General features: G+C 30.0%; 5 non-coding genes across 5 annotated transcripts; all 5 read left to right on the forward strand.

The window, feature by feature from the left end:
• Positions 1–1,413: 1,413 nt before the first annotated feature.
• On the forward strand, positions 1,414–1,486 carry Trnar-ucu (transfer RNA arginine (anticodon UCU)). Its single transcript has one exon. It is a non-coding gene; the product is annotated as a tRNA-Arg (tRNA).
• A 1,524-nt stretch (positions 1,487–3,010) lies between these two features.
• On the forward strand, positions 3,011–3,083 carry Trnar-ucu (transfer RNA arginine (anticodon UCU)). The gene has a single exon. It is a non-coding gene; the product is annotated as a tRNA-Arg (tRNA).
• Positions 3,084–18,605: 15,522 nt separating this feature from the next.
• Positions 18,606–18,678, forward strand: Trnar-ucu (transfer RNA arginine (anticodon UCU)). Its single transcript has one exon. It is a non-coding gene; the product is annotated as a tRNA-Arg (tRNA).
• A 1,524-nt stretch (positions 18,679–20,202) lies between these two features.
• Positions 20,203–20,275, forward strand: Trnar-ucu (transfer RNA arginine (anticodon UCU)). Its single transcript has one exon. It is a non-coding gene; the product is annotated as a tRNA-Arg (tRNA).
• Positions 20,276–21,799: 1,524 nt separating this feature from the next.
• Positions 21,800–21,872, forward strand: Trnar-ucu (transfer RNA arginine (anticodon UCU)). Its single transcript has one exon. It is a non-coding gene; the product is annotated as a tRNA-Arg (tRNA).
• Positions 21,873–21,887: the final 15 nt, after the last annotated feature.

Raw genomic sequence — 21,887 nt, forward strand, 5'->3', positions numbered from 1 at the left:
GATTATCTGTCATTAGTGATATTTGTACAGGCTTAGTTTATCGTCGATGTCAGCCGTTCTCCTAAATAAAGAATCTTTTTTTCTTATGAAGCAAATTTGTGTAAATTTGGACACATTGAAGAAATATACCTCACATAAGATAACTAAAACTAAAAGAGAACAAATAAAATTAAAATTGAAGCATATTTATGAAAAGCTAGTAAATGATTAAATATCAGATATAAAGGATAGCAGCAAACTCACTATTTATAAACATGTAAAGCTAAATAATACAGAAGAAAAATATTAAACTTGCTAAAAATTTTAATTAAGAAAACGGATAACAAAATAAGAATAAGTGATCACAATTTATTAATAGAAATTGGAAAGATATCTTAAAATGCCAAGAGAAGAAAGATTATGCAAAAGCTACAAAAAAAAGGAAGATGAAATTAATTTCTTTTTATATTGGGATATTAACAGTACTATTAGACAAGTTTATTTTGATTTTTTGATAAATAAGAATATGCACTGCACATATTTAAATGATACAGATACGATTACAAATATAATCAACCCAAGATCACACATTCAGGTAAATAAGCTTGGCCCGATGATCCTTTTTATCACCGTTGTAAACTTCCGTACACCCCTGAGGACACCAAGATAACTAATAATATCATCTATATATTTATACATTATGTTTCACTCTATGTAATGCATCACACGTTTCTGTTTCTGCTTAAAGTTCTACTAATTACCACAAAGCCCCCCTCACCTACCTTTTTCATAAAGTACACAATATACAGATTGGTCAATTCTCAGATACTTAACAGAGCCAATAAAGTAACAAATCGTTCGAAATAAATGTTTTAAAAGGTGTTTAAAATGAAAATTAGAACAAAAATAATAGAAATGCCTCTAGTCGTTGTACACATTCTCACTTCTCACTTCTCAAAAAGGGTAACCTATAGGAATAGGCATACGTGTAAGCGTCGGTATTGAATAGTTTTCGAAAATGTCTAGTTGTATGACAGTCGCATAGAATTCCATTATATTGACAACAATATGTGAGCAAAACAAACAAACATAATAGTTTAAAATGTTAAAAATTTGGGTACAGCAGTCAACATAATCTAATCCAGAGGCCGTGGGTTCGAATCCAACCGTGGATGTTATATATTTTTTATCATGTGGTTTTTGTTATTTTGATTTTTTTCTGTTTTTAAACATCAATTCATTGTTTAAATGTATGACCATTATGTTAATAATAGCCGTAAATTGCCTTTTGTGTTGTGATATTTTATAACCCGATTGCATTGACACTTTAAAATTAATTTCTTAAGGCCGAATGAGACTCTTCATATACTTTGTTAACTACAACAGAGGACAATATTTACATATATGTATTCAAATAGTTGCTCTTTCTCTCATGTCCGCGTAGCGCAGGGGATAGCGCGCTGGACTTCTAATCCAGAGGTCGTGGGTTCGAATCCCACCGTGGATGTTAAATTTTTTCATCATGTCCGTTTGCAATACAGTGTTGTAGTAGAGTATGCAATTGGCGAATTGAATTTCTAGAAAGCATTCAAATCTGCGTGGAGGCATCCAATGAACAGATTATCTGTCATTAGTGATATTTGTACAGGCTTAGTTTATAGTCGATGTCAGCCGTTCTCCTAAATAAAGAATCTTTTTTTCTTATGAAGCAAATTTGTGTAAATTTGGACACATTGAAGAAATATACCTCACATAAGATAACTAAAACTAAAAGAGAACAAATAAAATTAAAATTGAAGCATATTTATGAAAAGCTAGTAAATGATTAAATATCAGATATAAAGGATAGCAGCAAACTCACTATTTATAAACATGTAAAGCTAAATAATACAGAAGAAAAATATTAAACTTGCTAAAAATTTTAATTAAGAAAACGGATAACAAAATAAGAATAAGTGATCACAATTTATTAATAGAAATTGGAAAGATATCTTAAAATGCCAAGAGAAGAAAGATTATGCAAAAGCTACAAAAAAAAGGAAGATGAAATTAATTTCTTTTTATATTGGGATATTAACAGTACTATTAGACAAGTTTATTTTGATTTTTTGATAAATAAGAATATGCACTGCACATATTTAAATGATACAGATACGATTACAAATATAATCAACCCAAGATCACACATTCAGGTAAATAAGCTTGGCCCGATGATCCTTTTTATCACCGTTGTAAACTTCCGTACACCCCTGAGGACACCAAGATAACTAATAATATCATCTATATATTTATACATTATGTTTCACTCTATGTAATGCATCACACGTTTCTGTTTCTGCTTAAAGTTCTACTAATTACTACAAAGCCCCCCTCACCTACCTTTTTCATAAAGTACACAATATACAGATTGGTCAATTCTCAGACACTTAACAGAGCCAATAAAGTAACAAATCGTTCGAAATAAATGTTTTAAAAGGTGTTTAAAATGAAAATTAGAACAAAAATAATAGAAATGCCTCTAGTCGTTGTACACATTCTCACTTGTCACTTCTCAAAAAGGGTAACCTATAGGAATAGGCATACGTGTAAGCGTCGGTATTGAATAGTTTTCGAAAATGTCTAGTTGTATGACAGTCGCATAGAATTCCATTATATTGACAACAATATGTGAGCAAAACAAACAAACATAATAGTTTAAAATGTTAAAAATTTGGGTACAGCAGTCAACATAATCTAATCCAGAGGCCGTGGGTTCGAATCCAACCGTGGATGTTATATATTTTTTATCATGTGGTTTTTGTTATTTTGATTTTTTTCTGTTTTTAAACATCAATTCATTGTTTAAATGTATGACCATTATGTTAATAATAGCCGTAAATTGCCTTTTGTGTTGTGATATTTTATAACCCGATTGCATTGACACTTTAAAATTAATTTCTTAAGGCCGAATGAGACTCTTCATATACTTTGTTAACTACAACAGAGGACAATATTTACATATATGTATTCAAATAGTTGCTCTTTCTCTCATGTCCGCGTAGCGCAGGGGATAGCGCGCTGGACTTCTAATCCAGAGGTCGTGGGTTCGAATCCCACCGTGGATGTTAAATTTTTTCATCATGTCCGTTTGCAATACAGTGTTGTAGTAGAGTATGTAATTGGCGAATTGAATTTCTAGAAAGCATTCAAATCTGCGTGGAGGCATCCAATGAACAGATTATCTGTCATTAGTGATATTTGTACAGGCTTAGTTTATAGTCGATGTCAGCCGTTCTCCTAAATAAAGAATCTTTTTTTCTTATGAAGCAAATTTGTGTAAATTTGGACACATTGAAGAAATATACCTCACATAAGATAACTAAAACTAAAAGAGAACAAATAAAATTAAAATTGAAGCATATTTATGAAAAGCTAGTAAATGATTAAATATCAGATATAAAGGATAGCAGCAAACTCACTATTTATAAACATGTAAAGCTAAATAATACAGAAGAAAAATATTAAACTTGCTAAAAATTTTAATTAAGAAAACGGATAACAAAATAAGAATAAGTGATCACAATTTATTAATAGAAATTGGAAAGATATCTTAAAATGCCAAGAGAAGAAAGATTATGCAAAAGCTACAAAAAAAAGGAAGATGAAATTAATTTCTTTTTATATTGGGATATTAACAGTACTATTAGACAAGTTTATTTTGATTTTTTGATAAATAAGAATATGCACTGCACATATTTAAATGATACAGATACGATTACAAATATAATCAACCCAAGATCACACATTCAGGTAAATAAGCTTTGCCCGATGATCCTTTTTATCACCGTTGTAAACTTCCGTACACCCCTGAGGACACCAAGATAACTAATAATATCATCTATATATTTATACATTATGTTTCACTCTATGTAATGTATCACACGTTTCTGTTTCTGCTTAAAGTTCTACTAATTACCACAAAGCCCCCCTCACCTACCTTTTTCATAAAGTACACAATATACAGATTGGTCAATTCTCAGATACTTAACAGAGCCAATAAAGTAACAAATCGTTCGAAATAAATGTTTTAAAAGGTGTTTAAAATGAAAATTAGAACAAAAATAATAGAAATGCCTCTAGTCGTTGTACACATTCTCACTTCTCACTTCTCAAAAAGGGTAACCTATAGGAATAGGCATACGTGTAAGCGTCGGTATTGAATAGTTTTCGAAAATGTCTAGTTGTATGACAGTCGCATAGAGTTCCATTATATTGACAACAATATGTGAGCAAAACAAACAAACATAATAGTTTAAAATGTTAAAAATTTGGGTACAGCAGTCAACATAATCTAATCCAGAGGCCGTGGGTTCGAATCCAACCGTGGATGTTATATATTTTTTATCATGTGGTTTTTGTTATTTTGATTTTTTTCTGTTTTTAAACATCAATTCATTGTTTAAATGTATGACCATTATGTTAATAATAGCCGTAAATTGCCTTTTGTGTTGTGATATTTTATAACCCGATTGCATTGACACTTTAAAATTAATTTCTTAAGGCCGAATGAGACTCTTCATATACTTTGTTAACTACAACAGAGGACAATATTTACATATATGTCATATGCAACTATAGCGGTCATAATTAGGTTCGATAACTCGTATGTTACTATTTGACTGGTTCCATTATACAGTATCGGGAACAGTGGATAATTAAAGGGACGTAATCAAAGTAACAGGTGGCGCTACTAATTATACACTTCCGTAATATATTTTAACCTGTACTTCAACACGCTTATTTCGCCCACAATCTTACAACTCTCAACATTATCATGGCATCATTCAATCTTCGTCCGTCCAGAGAAAGAAATTGGCAACTCTTGAATTCTGGTGAACCACTACCACAGATGCCAAAGAAGACAGTTTTTAGTAGAGATGTGCTGCCTGATGAATATAACATCGAACGCATTATTTCCACCAAACCTTGTCCAGTTGAGGTATGTTTTATTTGTTTACATATATTTCATACATATTTATTAATATGAATGTTTAATCAAGCCATTAAAAAGGTTTTAAAATTACATTACAATTTACATTTATATGATATTGTTCGAACAGTATTAATTTGGTATATTTAAATTAGTTCATAAAGGGTATATTTATAAATATATACATCAATATGAATGGTGATGAAGTATGCCTTATAAAAAAAATAGATTGAGAGATGCAACTTATCAAACATGGACATTGTTTCTGACTGGACTAGTTGAAATTTATTATACAGTTATAAATTGTTAGTTGTTATGGTTATGCAAAAAAATAAATAAATGCATCAATGTTCAGTACAAGTAAAAATTATAACAGATTTCACCACATGGCCTAGTCCAAATAATTATGGCGTCTTGAAAGGCTATTATATATTTTTTTTTTATGTAAGGTGTCAAAGAAAAAAATATAATAGCCTTTCAAGACGTCATAATTATTTGGACTACACATGGCCAAGCAGCCCAGGCATGTAACATACCTTGAGGGTCTCTTAAAATCTAGCCAGAATCTAAAAAAAAAATCAAAAGTTAAACACTGATCAGTGGTGGACCATTTTCAAATGGGGGGGGTTCTAACATTATGTCCCCATTCAAATGCATTGATCTTTCAAAAAAGGGCCCTAAACCCCCCATTTATGTAGTCTCAGAGTAAGAAAACTACATATATTTAATATGTGATTGAGAAGGGCTTTGTTTCATGATTCTGATCTAAATGAGGATCATTTTGACAATTATTCTTTTGAAATCTAATGAACAATCTTTTTGTTGACTATAATTATCTTAATAACAAGAATTAAAAACATTTCACATTTCCTTGTATTATACATGTAAATTAAAATTTTACAAAGTACTAATCAAGTAAAATGTAATTGTTGATCAATTTCTTCAAAAATTTCATTAGCAACGAAAACAATTGTAATTTTTAATCTGGAATAAAGAACTGTATAAGATTTTTAAAGGATAAGATGGTAATAGTAAGAAGTGTTTTTTTTAATGTGCCATTTATCACAAAAACTTGAAAAAGTTTTATCACAGATTTTAAAATTTAGACTATATTTCAACAATTATAATACAAATCTATTGTTATATATTTTATTTTTATTTTAAAAGAATATGTGACAGTTCAACAGGAAATAATTATGACAGTGTAAAACAAATTAAAGGCAAATACACATGTTCCATGATATTGACATATTATAAGTGTCAATGGCTTCATTTACCCTGCTTTACTTTAAAACAATAGAGAAAGTTTATTGTCTAAACCATGTCTGTCATTTATGGCTTCTTATAGAGGTCCCCTTGGTATTACTATAAAATCATCCTTTTAATCAAAGCCTTATATATATACAACTTTAATTTAACAATCAGTTATCAATTGAAATCTGCATTAGACTGTTAGAAAGAAGAATTCATTTTAGTGTTTCATGTTACATCAAGTTTTGATTTAAATTTAGTCAATAAATTTAACACAGAATAGAAATTGGTAAGTCTGATTTAATATTTTTAATATAATGTAAAAAAGTTTTGTTGAATTTTGTCTTATAAACATGATAAACATAACAATGATGTAAAAAATTGCCTTGGGTGGAAAGTTGTCTCATTGGCTATCATACCACATCTCCTTATTATTATATATTAAAAATCTGAACATAGCAGAACAATATTTAGAAGTGATCTTAGTGTTGAATTGTGAAAATTTAAGAAGATATTTCATAAAGTCTGAATATATATAATATCACATACTTTTGATTGAAGATGGATCAAAACCAATTTTTAAAACAATTAAACATAATGTTGAATAAGATCATATTGATTAATGAATTGGACAAATGAGTAGTCCTACAACTGGTTAAATCCCCTTGTGTTCTTGTGTTTTCTCTCATTTTGTATACTCATTGAAAGAATCGTTAAGACTTGTACTTTAAAGGTTTAAATGAATATTATGAGAAATTATAAGAAATTAATAGTCTTGTAATAAGATGGTATACTAAATTACTTATGTATTGCAAAATAAGGGCCAATAATTCTTGTTATTCATATAAATAGAACAACTTTGTTGCAGTGAGTTTGTGAATTTGATGAAAAATATCACTTAAACGATCTATTTGATTCCTTACTAACACTTATTAATGTAGTATAAAATTCAACACCACTTTCAGTAGATCTTGCAATGACCTTGTTCACATAGTTATATGTATACCCAATAAAATATTTTAAGAAGTGGGGGGATTGCCTCCCCTGACTCAATGCAACAACGTATGATCTATGAATTTATCAGAAAATTATATACTATCATGTTATTCAATCCATCTTGTATGGGAAAGGAATCGTTTAGGCACTGCCTTTTGTCCAATCCCTTTGTTTAAATGTACATTTGTCATGATTTGATATTTGAACAATAAAATATATTTTGAATAAGAATGAATGATTATTATGAAAAATGAACTTCTAATGATTGGTCAAACTTAAAAAATGGCCCAAATATGCCAAGATTGTTTTAAGAACATGAATAATGTATTGTGTATGCTGACCTGGGACTCCGCAGTAGACTAAGCATACATTAAAAGTTATTTGATAAATGTGCAAAATATTATTTTAAAAAGAAAAGTTGCAGATAAAAGGGGGTGTCATTATTGTGTTTTCAGGGGCGGATCCAGTCATTTTAAAAAGGGGGGTTCTCAACCCAGAGTAAAAAGGGGGGGGGTTCCAACTATATGCTCCCATTCAAATGCATTGATCATCCAAAAAAAATGGGGGTAGGTTCCACCCCCTTCCCTGGATCCGCCAATGGTTTTAAAAGCTTATTGCATGCAGCTAGTTCAGGAATATTTGAATAAGAATTCCCTGGCTATATTCAGTTACAGAGGTAAATTTTTAAAAGAAAGTGCTTGTAGATGAATACATCACATTTTTGAAATACCTGTCAGCTCTTTTATATATCTAATAGACAGTATCCCATCATTTCTAGATCTTAATGCCTTTAAAAATTAAAACACAATTTTAGCCCCAGCCTGATCATGCCATTCTTAAGTTTTTATTAAAGCAGAACAGACAGTGTCAGACCCTGTGTTCTTGTTTGTGTATAAATACTGATTTAACATAGATCAACAAGACATACTAGCTTTCAGTCCTATTATATAAAAAAATATTAATAGCTGTTTGTATTAATGCTTGACCCTCATGGCTTTCCAATAATTCACAATAATAAGATAAAAACCAGCCTTATAATTGTATAATATTAAAGTCTTCACATACCAATTATCATTAAGATATTTGTTCCTTTATCCTGCTCTGACCATGCAGACTTTGGCTTTGAATACATGTCACGGTTAGATATTTTTTTTAAATTTTTGATCAGAATCAGAATTTCAACGTTTTTTATGGCAAATTGCAATTTAGATTTTGAAACTTTTAAGACCATTAATTTTTAATGATGGTATAAGCAGAGTTGTCTGATAGCTAATCAATGCAGGTACATCTTGTTTTATCTCCTTCTTTACATAAATGTATATCCTAGTAGAGCTGTAATAATCCGGGTGCTATCAGCTAAAAATTAAATGTAGGTCTCCATAATATGGATTGATTGTTAGTTGCTTAACATCCAGTGGCAAATATTTCATACATGTTCAGGGCAAGCAGTCTTCACTAGTAATACTATGAAGATACAAATTTTAGGTGACTTGACTACGAAACAGATCCCCTTAACCCACAAATACAAATGTACTTGTTTTAATATAGATAGGTCTCTACTAATGTTAGCAATAAAAAAAGTCACTGAGAATAATAATAGTTATCAATCTGGTTTGTATTTGTTTTTGAAAGTCTTCAGTTCAACAAATAGCTATTAAAAAGGAGCAAAACAAAAACATATAGCAAGCTACAAATATAAAACTGACATTTGGGGTTGAGACTGAAATTGTTTTCTTATGGAATGCATGCTTTATGACAATATTCAAGATATGAAATTAGAAATGTGGTCTAATTGCAATTGAGACATGTCTCCACCAGAGACAAATGACATAGAAGTTAACAAATGTAAGTCACTGTAAAGCCTTCAACAATGAGCAAAAACTTGACTGCATAGTACCTAAATAAGCTATTTAAAAGTCCAGGAAATAACAAATGTAATATGGCTGGATATTAATTTTTGATTATATATTTAAAATATTTTGCTTTTATATGTCAATCTATATATGACATTGTAATAAGTATTTACTAACCTACACACACCAGTCAGGTTTCTCGAAATATAACAACTTTAGTTTACTAAACTGCTATTAACAATTAGCATAACCAATACCAATTATAAGTAAGCTACAGAACTGACATACAAAGTATAAGATTACTTTGTACATAGATTTGCTGTTTTCGGTCAAGTTTTCCTTGGAAAAATATCTTTCTACCTTTTTTGTCATCAATTTGACATACATTCATGAGATAAAGTTTAGGAATGAATTTGGTGATTTTTGTGTCCTATTCACTAACAATTTAAATTGTGACATTTCAACCAACCATTATTGTGACTATCTGTCCATTTATCCCTTAAAAACAATGCATTTTAAATTGTGACCCTGATTTTTTTCCCCTCTATACATTTACCCAATAGTGTCTGAATGCAATGCAATGTCACACATGTCATTTTGAGGGTCTGTTATATTCTCAAGGAATGTAGGACAGAAAGTCACAGGAAGAAAGTCACGGACAAAAAGTCACAGGCCAAAAAGTCAGTTTTGAGAATATATTTCTATGAAAAAGAAAAAAAACTACTTTTAAAGATTTTTTTTTGTGTTTTTCTTGAACTACTATATATGAAGCAACTTTGTAATTAAAATTTATTCAATAAATATCCATAATGATAAATAATTGTTATAAAAACAAAATGTCAAAGGAGCTAGGTACTTAAATGGCTTCATTATGCCAAGAAATTTGTCCTTTGCATGATTAAAATTTAATAATTTTTCGTTTATCTTGGCATATGAACAATTTCCTACATTTAAAAATAATTATATGTAATAAAAAGAAAAAATATCAAGATCTTTCTCTCATATATTGAAACAATTGTCAACATATTATTTGTGACTTTTTGTCCTATCAAAATTGTGACTTTATGTCCTGTGACTTTTTGTCCTGTGACTTTCTGTCCGTTCACCATTCTCAAGCTATCATTTCATATTCTCATCAACAGTTTGGTAAATATATAGTTCATGAGACTTTCATTGCTTTTTGTCCTACAGTTTATGTGTTATAAAAGGAGTAATACCACCCTTTTTCCCCCGATTTTGTTAAATTTTGCAGAAATTGTTTAAAATAAAGAAATAGAATTTTATTCTGTCCTGTACTACCATGAAAATTTCTATCATTTCATTGCATATAAGATAATAAGATAATAACAATCACCTAAATCTTTTTCAACTTCTAGTCTCAACCTTTTCTCATGTGTATTTTTGCCAATGCTGACTAGTCGAAATAAAGTTTTATATGGGGCATGAGACTAGTGGCTACTGTACAGACTGAGTAAAGGAATGAAATTTTCACTCTTATTTTTCCTGTTAATAAGCTTATATAAGCTTTATAAGTAGAATAATCATTTCACCTGAACTTTCCAAAAACAGTTAACAAAATAAGAATTGTTCTATGAAACTCCAAAAATATATGTTTATGACCCAGATTTTTCTGGGGGTGGGGAGTTATTTTTATACACCTTTGATTCACAGAAAAAATCCTTGTTAAAATAATTAAAATTTTAATTTCATTATGTTTTTAAGTGTAAACACACATCCTTGTTATCACTACCCTTAAACAGGATGGTAATTAGTCCTGACGAAATTGCAGGTGTGACATGTTTATTACAATTATTTACCTGATAACTGCTGTACAGGATGTTATTTAAGTAACCAAGAATGAATATACTGGGCATCTTAATAAAATGACACAGTGGAGATTTTATAGATCTTTACATTTAACATTTTTTTCCTGCAGAATTATTTATATTTCCTTCTTTTCTAACAAAACATTTTGATAAGAATAGGAAAGAAAGTCACAGGTTTTAAAGTCACCATTTAGTATTGAGATTGAATAAGAAAATATTTTATGTTAAACTGACTTTTGGATTTTTTTAATCTACTTCATATAAAGCAACCTTATAAACAAAATTGATTTTAAAAGTATATACAATGATGCATAGTTTTTAAGAAAACCATTTGTTTAAGTGGCTTGGTACTTAGGGACAGCATCAAAAGTTCAATGTAGGATAAAAAACCTTGATTCATAGTTTTTTCACTGACACCCCTACCCCCTCTTAACTAATATAAGAAAATTGATTGACCAATAAGGATATATATAAAATAGATGTCAGTTAAACAGAATTTGCAGCAATTTTGACCCACACCCCAAACTATTTGAAGTAAGTCTTTTATCCTTCGTTGATTATTTTATGTCACCCTTTAAATGGCTTCAAATATGGCAAGAAATATGTCCAATAAACACATGATCAAAATTAAGAAATTGTCATTTTTCAAGGTTTATGATTTATTTCAAAAACAATTAAACTAATATATGTAGAATAAATGAAAATACACTATTTCAAAAACTTTCCCTTATATATTTAAACAATTATAAACAAATGAAGTGTGATGTTTTGTTCTGTAACTGAAGTGTCCTATGAAATTTGTGACTGTTATTCTGCTTACCAAAGAAGCTTAGTAACCATCTGTTTCACATTTAACATGGTTGGAATACCTAATTGAAATTCATGAATGATATTCATATTGTGTAAGATGGTCATTTGAAGTCGTCCCAATTCCCAATATAATTTTGACATGATTATTGTGAAATTTAAAATAATTTTATGAAATTTATATTACATAATGAATTAAATATCTTAAGTTCTTGTTGATGGTCCGACAAGCACTTGTTTTAGAAAAAAATCATAACGCTATACCATGTATACCTGAAAGTGAGATTATTGTACAGATATAAATTTTTCTGGGGCAAGTTCGTGCTTGGAAGATAAATTAATGACAGGGAATTCATCCTCACCGTAATGACTATTATATTGTAGTGATACAAATCAGTATACTCTGGTTTATTGTTATATATTATATTAATACTTGTATATTTATACAGTTACATATGTGTATATAATTTACATGCATTTGTTTATCATTCTATTCTACTATATTAATAATAGTGCAGTGCATGATGAACACGTCGCTCTTCTGTAATAATTTTTTGTATAGAATGGATTTGAGTAGGTGTTCATATTTTCCTGCAAAAATAGTTTCATCATCCCTACTGAGTTATCGTTCATTGAGATTGCAAACGTTCTTGAGATATGCTTCAGCATGTGTGTGCATATATATCAATGATTTTTCACTTATATTTGTCTATACATATTACAAAACATTTTAATATTATTAATTTATCTTCTTTAAAAAGTATTTGATGAGTATTCATTGAAGAAATGAATTTTTAACAAGCAATAAGGAATGTTAGTTTGCACTTGATGATGTCTACTTATTCATCATGTTTATAGTTCAGTTAAAAACCCATAAAGAAAATGACATGATGGAAATCTAGGTGATAGCAATACACCGGAATGCCCTCATGGTCATCCACTGTAAAAATACCACTACTTGTAGAATGAAATAATTTGCCCAAGCTAATATTGACTCTCAATCCGACCTTGCAAGGACTGAACAGCCAGTCACGGTTGTTAAACACTCAGTAGACTCTCAAATTCCTAGCAAAAATCATACCATGCTTTATGATTTAGCCCAAATTTCTTGTATTCAATTGAAATTGCTGCGAAATACAAAAACCTTTATTTTGTAATACAAGTCAAGAATACAGTTAACTATTACAGAAGTGTTAATTTTGTGAGGGGATATTGGTTAACTTTAAGATATTTAATGATCTCCTATAAAGAGGACTTAAACATTTCAAATTTCCTAATTTATGTTTTTTTTTTCTTGTAGGGTGAGCTGTTCCTGGTCAAATGGGAAAACTTTCCCAAATATGATTCCACATGGGAACCAGCCAGACATATACCAGCACATGTGATAGATGATTTTCATCAACCAGAGGTATCAGAAGAGTGCTTATTAGCATATTCTGATATCCTAGAAGAAGCCATTCAATCACGCCTCTCATCAACCAACAACAGAATATCCATTCCGTTTCCAACAAAATTGTTCAAATTTCTATTTGGTGCTGACAACAGTCAGCTTGTTAACAAAGATGACTTCAAAGGCCTACCTTTGTCTCCGCATTGGTTTGTGAAATTAAATGTTCATGGTCAAGGTACCAAACTGGAATTTCCAGTACAAGTGAAATCAGTGGTTAGTCAGAAAAAAGTTTATTTGCCAATCAACAATAAGTCTGTACAGAAATCTATTCCTACCGAAAAATTGATTATTGTGTCATCAACAACTGTTTGTTGCATGGAGAACATTAATATGTGAATTTTATAAGAATTAGAAGAACTTCTACGGCAGCAATAAAATTAGTTTCTTTCTCAATGAATATTATGGTTTATGACATTATGTTTATACCTGTATATATTGTTTTGTACATATGTTATACTTTTTATTTCAATTAGACTTATAGATGAAAGCTTATCCATGTATATTGATATTATATTGTATATATTTTAAGGCCATCATGTCTGACATTCTGTCACCTACTGACAGTCTTAAATATCAGGACAGCATTAAACTGTCTACATAGCATAGTCCTCGTTTTATAAACAGAAAGTCTGTAGATAAGACAGAAGTTGCACTTACTCTGCATATTTCAGGTAAATTTTTACGTTCCATTGAACAATGTACAATTGATACTGGTTTGACCTTTATAAATATATGTAACACTCAATTTTCTTTTATGCAATTGAAACAATGTGATAGACTTGAGTCTCGATTAAGAACTATGTGTTCAGAAATAACTCATGTGTACATGCACAAGTATAAAGGTGGAAGAAAAAGACAAGAATTTAATGATAAATTTCATAATTTAGCAGTCTTTAAAAACGAATTAACAGATGTAAAAACTATGAGTTTTAAGTTAAAACACTTTGAAAAAGAAAAATTAGAGTTGGAAAAGAAGTGTAAAGATATCTTTCAACTTTTGATAAATGAAAAAGGTCAAAATTTAGAAATAATTGATGAGAATAAAAGTTTAAAACAAGAAAATGAATATTTAAAAGCAAGAAATGAAAGTTTATTAAACTATGTAGATAATTTATTCATAAAGGAAAATTGTGGTAAAAAATTTGATGACCTTAAACAAAGACAAAAGCTGAGAAAGATTAAACTTTTAGAAACTTATGCTCAAAAAGCTCTATCTTTTACTGAAACTTTTGGATTAAAACCTATTAAAGTAGAGTGTAAATCTGAATCTGGATTAAATGTTTCATTTAAACTTGGAGAAAATAATGAACCTAAATATAGTTATGAAAAGATTGAATCTGAAGATAAAGAAGCCTTAAAACAGATACTTTTTCTTCTTGATAAATTTTGCATATCTGATGCAGCTTTTCATGAACTGTCCATGCTTGTGGATGATATGCCAAGAAAATACATGATTGTTCAGTGTAGAGATGACATCAATAAAATATACCATATTGAAAGGTTACCAGGTAACAAGCCAGGAGCTATGATAAATTTAAATTCAGAAATAGAAAGAATGTTAAAATATCAAATAAGCAAAGATCCAACTGCTAATAAATTTCAAATTAAATTTTCTGGTGAAGGTGCAAGGGTAAGCAGGATTTCAAATTTTGTAATTTTTTCTCTTTCAGTTTTAACTAATGAGTCTATAAATTTATCATATAACCAGTTAAATACAGTTGCAATTGTTCAATGTGATGAAGACTATATAAACTTAAAAGAAACATGTAAACCACTCTTTGATCAATTAGCTGATCTTTCTAAAAGTAAACAATTTAAAATAGGGGATAAAACTTTTGAAATTGATCTGTTTGTAGGTGGTGACATGAAATTTTTGCAAATTTTGTTAGGTTTAGGAGGCTCCACAGGAGATTTTGCTTGTCCTTGGTGTAAGGTCCACAAGAATGACCGGTATGATATGTCAAAAGAGTGGAAGTTTTATCACTCTTCAGAGTATTTCAGGTCAACAGATGAAATATGTTTTTTGTCTTGTCAAAATAAAAACAAGTATGGTGTTAAACACAAACCCTTACTAAACATAGAAGTTGACCATTTTTTGCCAGATGAGTTGCATCTCATGTTAAGAATTACAGATGTTTTATTGCGAAATGTAATTTTTGATGTCTTAGATAAAGATGATAAAGCTAAAAAGCAGGGTTTACCAAGCACTAATTTAGATGTTTTTGTTACACTTGTACAAAGTTGTGGTGTGTCATTTCATGTATGGACTCCTAAAGGGAGCACCGAAATAGAATGGTCAAGTTTGACAGGTCTTGACAAGATAAAAGTGTTGAAATCTTTACCAGAAAAACTTTTAGAAAGTGATACAGTAAATACTGACACTAAGAAAGATGTTGTTAAGTTATGGACAGATTTTTATAGTGTATATAAGTTTGTGAATAGTGACGACAGTGTAAATTTTTCTGGTGTAGAAATATTTGAAAAGATTAAATTATGGTTGTTAGACTTTTTAAGTCTGGGTCAGAAAAGAAAAGGGTATTTGAAAATAAATGTAACCCCCTATATGCATTGTTTGGCATATCATATTCCAAGCTTTATTACAATGTATGGTTGTCTTAAAAAGTTTTCTGGGCAAGGTGTAGAAAAAAACAATGACGTAATTAAAATGATACATCAAAGGAAGTCTTCAAAGTGGGATGGTCCGATGGAAGCTTTAAAAGTGCGAAAACGTTTAGAGTATGCCCATCAAGAGAATATTGGTCGTTCTAAGAGACAATATAACAAACAATCAGACTGGTGGGATAAAGAAATTTATGAAACACGTAACGAAAAACGCAAGAAAATTCTGTGCGAAATAAAGGATGCAGACAATGTTCGACAATCTAGTGCTATTGACTTGGGTAGTTTATCCGATTGTGAGTTGCGTGATATGCTTTCATCATTGCAAGGTCGAAAAACACGTGTCAAGTCCCGGCAAAAACTGTTAGCTTTGATAAAAGAACTTCAGTGAATTATAGAATTTTAGTGCTTACTACACATGTATAATTTTTTCTTGGTTGTAACCTTGTACAATAGTGGTTGATTGATTCAGATTTTTTTTTTATCTGGATATGTTTTTATAAATATGCCATTGTTATAAGTTTTCTTCAAATATATATGGTGAAATTACATGAACAAAATGAATTTTGTCAATTTATCTGAACAACATGGCAAAGACGTGTAAAAACTTCATAGTTCATCTAAAGTTATATGATTTTTGAAATTTTCACGATAGGAAATATCCAGGTATCTAGTTTTAGACCAATCAACCTTTATTTCTAGTTATTTAACAATATTATACTTATATCTGAGTGTGATTGTTTTAAAGGATCTCTTGTTTTTAATACTGTTTGTTTAAAATGTAGTGATATAAGTTAAATTATATTTTGATATGTTTATTTATGAAACTGTCTCTCATTCAGTGCAATTTATTTAATTTATTTAATAATGATGTATGATATTGTTATATGTTTATATATATATGATGCAATATTTTATAGAAAAATAAAATATGTTAATTAATATATTTGTGCTTTTCTATCAGTCTAGACATCCTTCAAAAATAACTCATTAAAAGGATAACTTTTTAGGTTGTCCGAGATAATATGTCATTGGTCATTTGGTGTTTGAAACTGTAAGCTTACATATGGCCTTCAACAGAGTGCAAAAATCAAAACAGTTTGAACAACAAAACAACAGCCTGATTTATGAACATGTATATAAAAAAACATATAAAATGATGCACCAAAGACCAACCAGTAAAATACAGACAACTACATAGTCCAATAAAAAATCATTGCCACCAATAAGAACAGGAAAGATCTGAGCTACACAGACATCATATATGGACATACTAAAACATGTCTCTCAAATCATACGTCAACGCACATAATTCATAGCCATATACTTATTTGAAAAAACGCAAAACACTATAAAAAGGGTGCATTAATCTGAACCAAATGCAAATGCAATTGAAGTGCTTTTCAAATGAACAAAAATGACTTGCGTAGTAATTTGCATAGGAACTTTTTAAATATCAATCTTCACTTTAACACAATTAGCTTGAATACTACAAGCAATTCTTGACTAGAGAAGGTTTTTAACGCAACATATGAGCCATATGGGACACAAATCAACCTTATGCAAACGAATATCAATACATCTGTTAACCTACTTCAGGGCAAAAAACCCTCCATGCAAAGTCTATAATTGCTTAAAAATTGAGTTGATATAAGAACCCTACAAAAAAAACCAAGGTTCATTTCTAATTTCAAATATGAATGTTTGAAAATCAAGCACTGTCTTACACAAGTACATGAATACGTGTACTTGCATAAGGTCGATTTCTATGAGACACATCTCATATGATAAATTAGGTGAACAAAAAAAAAATTCACAATATATGATTGAGTGAAAATATTTATCAGAACATGAAGTATGTTGGAATGCACATGAAAAAGTAACTACGTGTTCATGTTTGCAATCGAATGATATACCTAATAAGAAAAGAACATAAAACAGTGCGTCTCTGGTAAAATGTCGCCTTTTTATTAGGATCAACCACTACCATATATACGCTCTATTTATTATAACCACATCATCACACAAACAATATACAATAACATCCTAAACAAAGGATTTGGGGTAAAAACCGTATCAATCTATGACAAAACATATTAGGGATATCATTCCATGACACAAAATCAGTACATTCACACAAGGACTTTCTATACTAACTAACTATGGAAAATGTACACTTATTGATGATTCATGTCAGTTAATTATTTACAGAATCATATTTATTTTATATTAATACAAACACTAGAGTCATCGTTTGCTTTGGTGCAAATAAGAAATTGAAAATCCTTGAAATATTTGAATTTTCGCGCCTAGTGCCATTTCCGGTCATTGTCGCCATCTTGAAAAATAATACGAAATTTCTCGAAAATAGCTAATTTTCAAATCGATTTGGAAGGGAAATAATCAAAAATTAAACTATTGCATTTGCGATATTTCAATTGTTAATTAATAAATTAATAAGCACCTATTCCCACAATTTATCCATCGGTTTTGTTTAAATCGCAATTTTAGTTTAAACTTGACAAAAAATCAAATATTTATCGGAGTTGGTTGAGTTAACAGTGAACTTATCGAGACAACAAGACAAATTTTAAAAAGCATTTGGAAGGGAGAAAACCAAAATTTAAACTTTTCCAAATGGCATTTATATATTTTTAAACATATGAAGAATTATTATATATTCCCACACTTATGTTATCATGAACTAAAAGGTATTAATTTTGTCGATTCCTGAACGCCCCTGTACATTTCTATACATTTTACTTGGACATGATACAGGTGATGTGTGACGTCATTAAAGTCACGTGATGACTTCTATAGTTGGATATGATTCAAATAGTTGCTCTTTCTCTCATGTCCGCGTAGCGCAGGGGATAGCGCGCTGGACTTCTAATCCAGAGGTCATGGGTTCGAATCCCACCGTGGATGTTAAATTTTTTCATCATGTCCGTTTGCAATACAGTGTTGTAGTAGAGTATGCAATTGGCGAATTGAATTTCTAGAAAGCATTCAAATCTGCGTGGAGGCATCCAATGAACAGATTATCTGTCATTAGTGATATTTGTACAGGCTTAGTTTATCGTCGATGTCAGCCGTTCTCCTAAATAAAGAATCTTTTTTTCTTATGAAGCAAATTTGTGTAAATTTGGACACATTGAAGAAATATACCTCACATAAGATAACTAAAACTAAAAGAGAACAAATAAAATTAAAATTGAAGCATATTTATGAAAAGCTAGTAAATGATTAAATATCAGATATAAAGGATAGCAGCAAACTCACTATTTATAAACATGTAAAGCTAAATAATACAGAAGAAAAATATTAAACTTGCTAAAAATTTTAATTAAGAAAACGGATAACAAAATAAGAATAAGTGATCACAATTTATTAATAGAAATTGGAAAGATATCTTAAAATGCCAAGAGAAGAAAGATTATGCAAAAGCTACAAGAAAAAGGAAGATGAAATTAATTTCTTTTTATATTGGGATATTAACAGTACTATTAGACAAGTTTATTTTGATTTTTTGATAAATAAGAATATGCACTGCACATATTTAAATGATACAGATACGATTACAAATATAATCAACCCAAGATCACACATTCAGGTAAATAAGCTTGGCCCGATGATCCTTTTTATCACCGTTGTAAACTTCCGTACACCCCTGAGGACACCAAGATAACTAATAATATCATCTATATATTTATACATTATGTTTCACTCTATGTAATGCATCACACGTTTCTGTTTCTGCTTAAAGTTCTACTAATTACCACAAAGCCCCCCTCACCTACCTTTTTCATAAAGTACACAATATACAGATTGGTCAATTCTCAGATACTTAACAGAGCCAATAAAGTAACAAATCGTTCGAAATAAATGTTTTAAAAGGTGTTTAAAATGAAAATTAGAACAAAAATAATAGAAATGCCTCTAGTCGTTGTACACATTCTCACTTCTCACTTCTCAAAAAGGGTAACCTATAGGAATAGGCATACGTGTAAGCGTCGGTATTGAATAGTTTTCGAAAATGTCTAGTTGTATGACAGTCGCATAGAATTCCATTATATTGACAACAATATATGAGCAAAACAAACAAACATAATAGTTTAAAATGTTAAAAATTTGGGTACAGCAGTCAACATAATCTAATCCAGAGGCCGTGGGTTCGAATCCAACCGTGGATGTTATATATTTTTTATCATGTGGTTTTTGTTATTTTGATTTTTTTCTGTTTTTAAACATCAATTCATTGTTTAAATGTATGACCATTATGTTAATAATAGCCGTAAATTGCCTTTTGTGTTGTGATATTTTATAACCCGATTGCATTGACACTTTAAAATTAATTTCTTAAGGCCGAATGAGACTCTTCATATACTTTGTTAACTACAACAGAGGACAATATTTACATATATGTATTCAAATAGTTGCACTTTCTCTCATTTCCGCGTAGCGCAGGGGATAGCGCGCTGGACTTCTAATCCAGAGGTCGTGGGTTCGAATCCCACCGTGGATGTTAAATTTTTTCATCATGTCCGTTTGCAATACAGTGTTGTAGTAGAGTATGCAATTGGCGAATTGAATTTCTAGAAAGCATTCAAATCTGCGTGGAGACATCCAATGAACAGATTATCTGTCATTAGTGATATTTGTACAGGCTTAGTTTATCGTCGATGTCAGCCGTTCTCCTAAATAAAGAATCTTTTTTTCTTATGAAGCAAATTTGTGTAAATTTGGACACATTGAAGAAATATACCTCACATAAGATAACTAAAACTAAAAGAGAACAAATAAAATTAAAATTGAAGCATATTTATGAAAAGCTAGTAAATGATTAAATATCAGATATAAAGGATAGCAGCAAACTCACTATTTATAAACATGTAAAGCTAAATAATACAGAAGAAAAATATTAAACTTGCTAAAAATTTTAATTAAGAAAACGGATAACAAAATAAGAATAAGTGATCACAATTTATTAATAGAAATTGGAAAGATATCTTTAAATGCCAAGAGAAGAAAGATTATGCAAAAGCTACAAAAAAAAGGAAGATGAAATTAATTTCTTTTTATATTGGGATATTAACAGTACTATTAGACAAGTTTATTTTGATTTTTTGATAAATAAGAATATGCACTGCACATATTTAAATGATACAGATACGATTACAAATATAATCAACCCAAGATCACACATTCAGGTAAATAAGCTTGGCCCGATGATCCTTTTTATCACCGTTGTAAACTTCCGTACACCCCTGAGGACACCAAGATAACTAATAATATCATCTATATATTTATACATTATGTTTCACTCTATGTAATGCATCACACGTTTCTGTTTCTGCTTAAAGTTCTACTAATTACCACAAAGCCCCCCTCACCTACCTTTTTCATAAAGTACACAATATACAGATTGGTCAATTCTCAGATACTTAACAGAGCCAATAAAGTAACAAATCGTTCGAAATAAATGCTTTAAAAGGTGTTTAAAATGAAAATTAGAACAAAAATAATAGAAATGCCTCTAGTCGTTGTACACATTCTCACTTCTCACTTCTCAAAAAGGGTAACCTATAGGAATAGGCATACGTGTAAGCGTCGGTATTGAATAGTTTTCGAAAATGTCTAGTTGTATGACAGTCGCATAGAATTCCATTATATTGACAACAATATGTGAGCAAAACAAACAAACATAATAGTTTAAAATGTTAAAAATTTGGGTACAGCAGTCAACATAATCTAATCCAGAGGCCGTGGGTTCGAATCCAACCGTGGATGTTATATATTTTTTATCATGTGGTTTTTGTTATTTTGATTTTTTTCTGTTTTTAAACATCAATTCATTGTTTAAATGTATGACCATTATGTTAATAATAGCCGTAAATTGCCTTTTGTGTTGTGATATTTTATAACCCGATTGCATTGACACTTTAAAATTAATTTCTTAAGGCCGAATGAGACTCTTCATACACTTTGTTAACTACAACAGAGGACAATATTTACATATATGTATTCAAATAGTTGCTCTTTCTCTCATGTCCGCGTAGCGCAGGGGATAGCGCGCTGGACTTCTAATCCAGAGGTCGTGGGTTCGAATCCCACCGTGGATGTTAAATTTTTTCATC

This window comes from Mytilus californianus, unplaced genomic scaffold (genome assembly GCF_021869535.1).
Source record: "Mytilus californianus isolate M0D057914Y unplaced genomic scaffold, xbMytCali1.0.p SCAF_3, whole genome shotgun sequence".
In the NCBI taxonomy this organism is placed as follows: domain Eukaryota; kingdom Metazoa; phylum Mollusca; class Bivalvia; order Mytilida; family Mytilidae; genus Mytilus; species Mytilus californianus.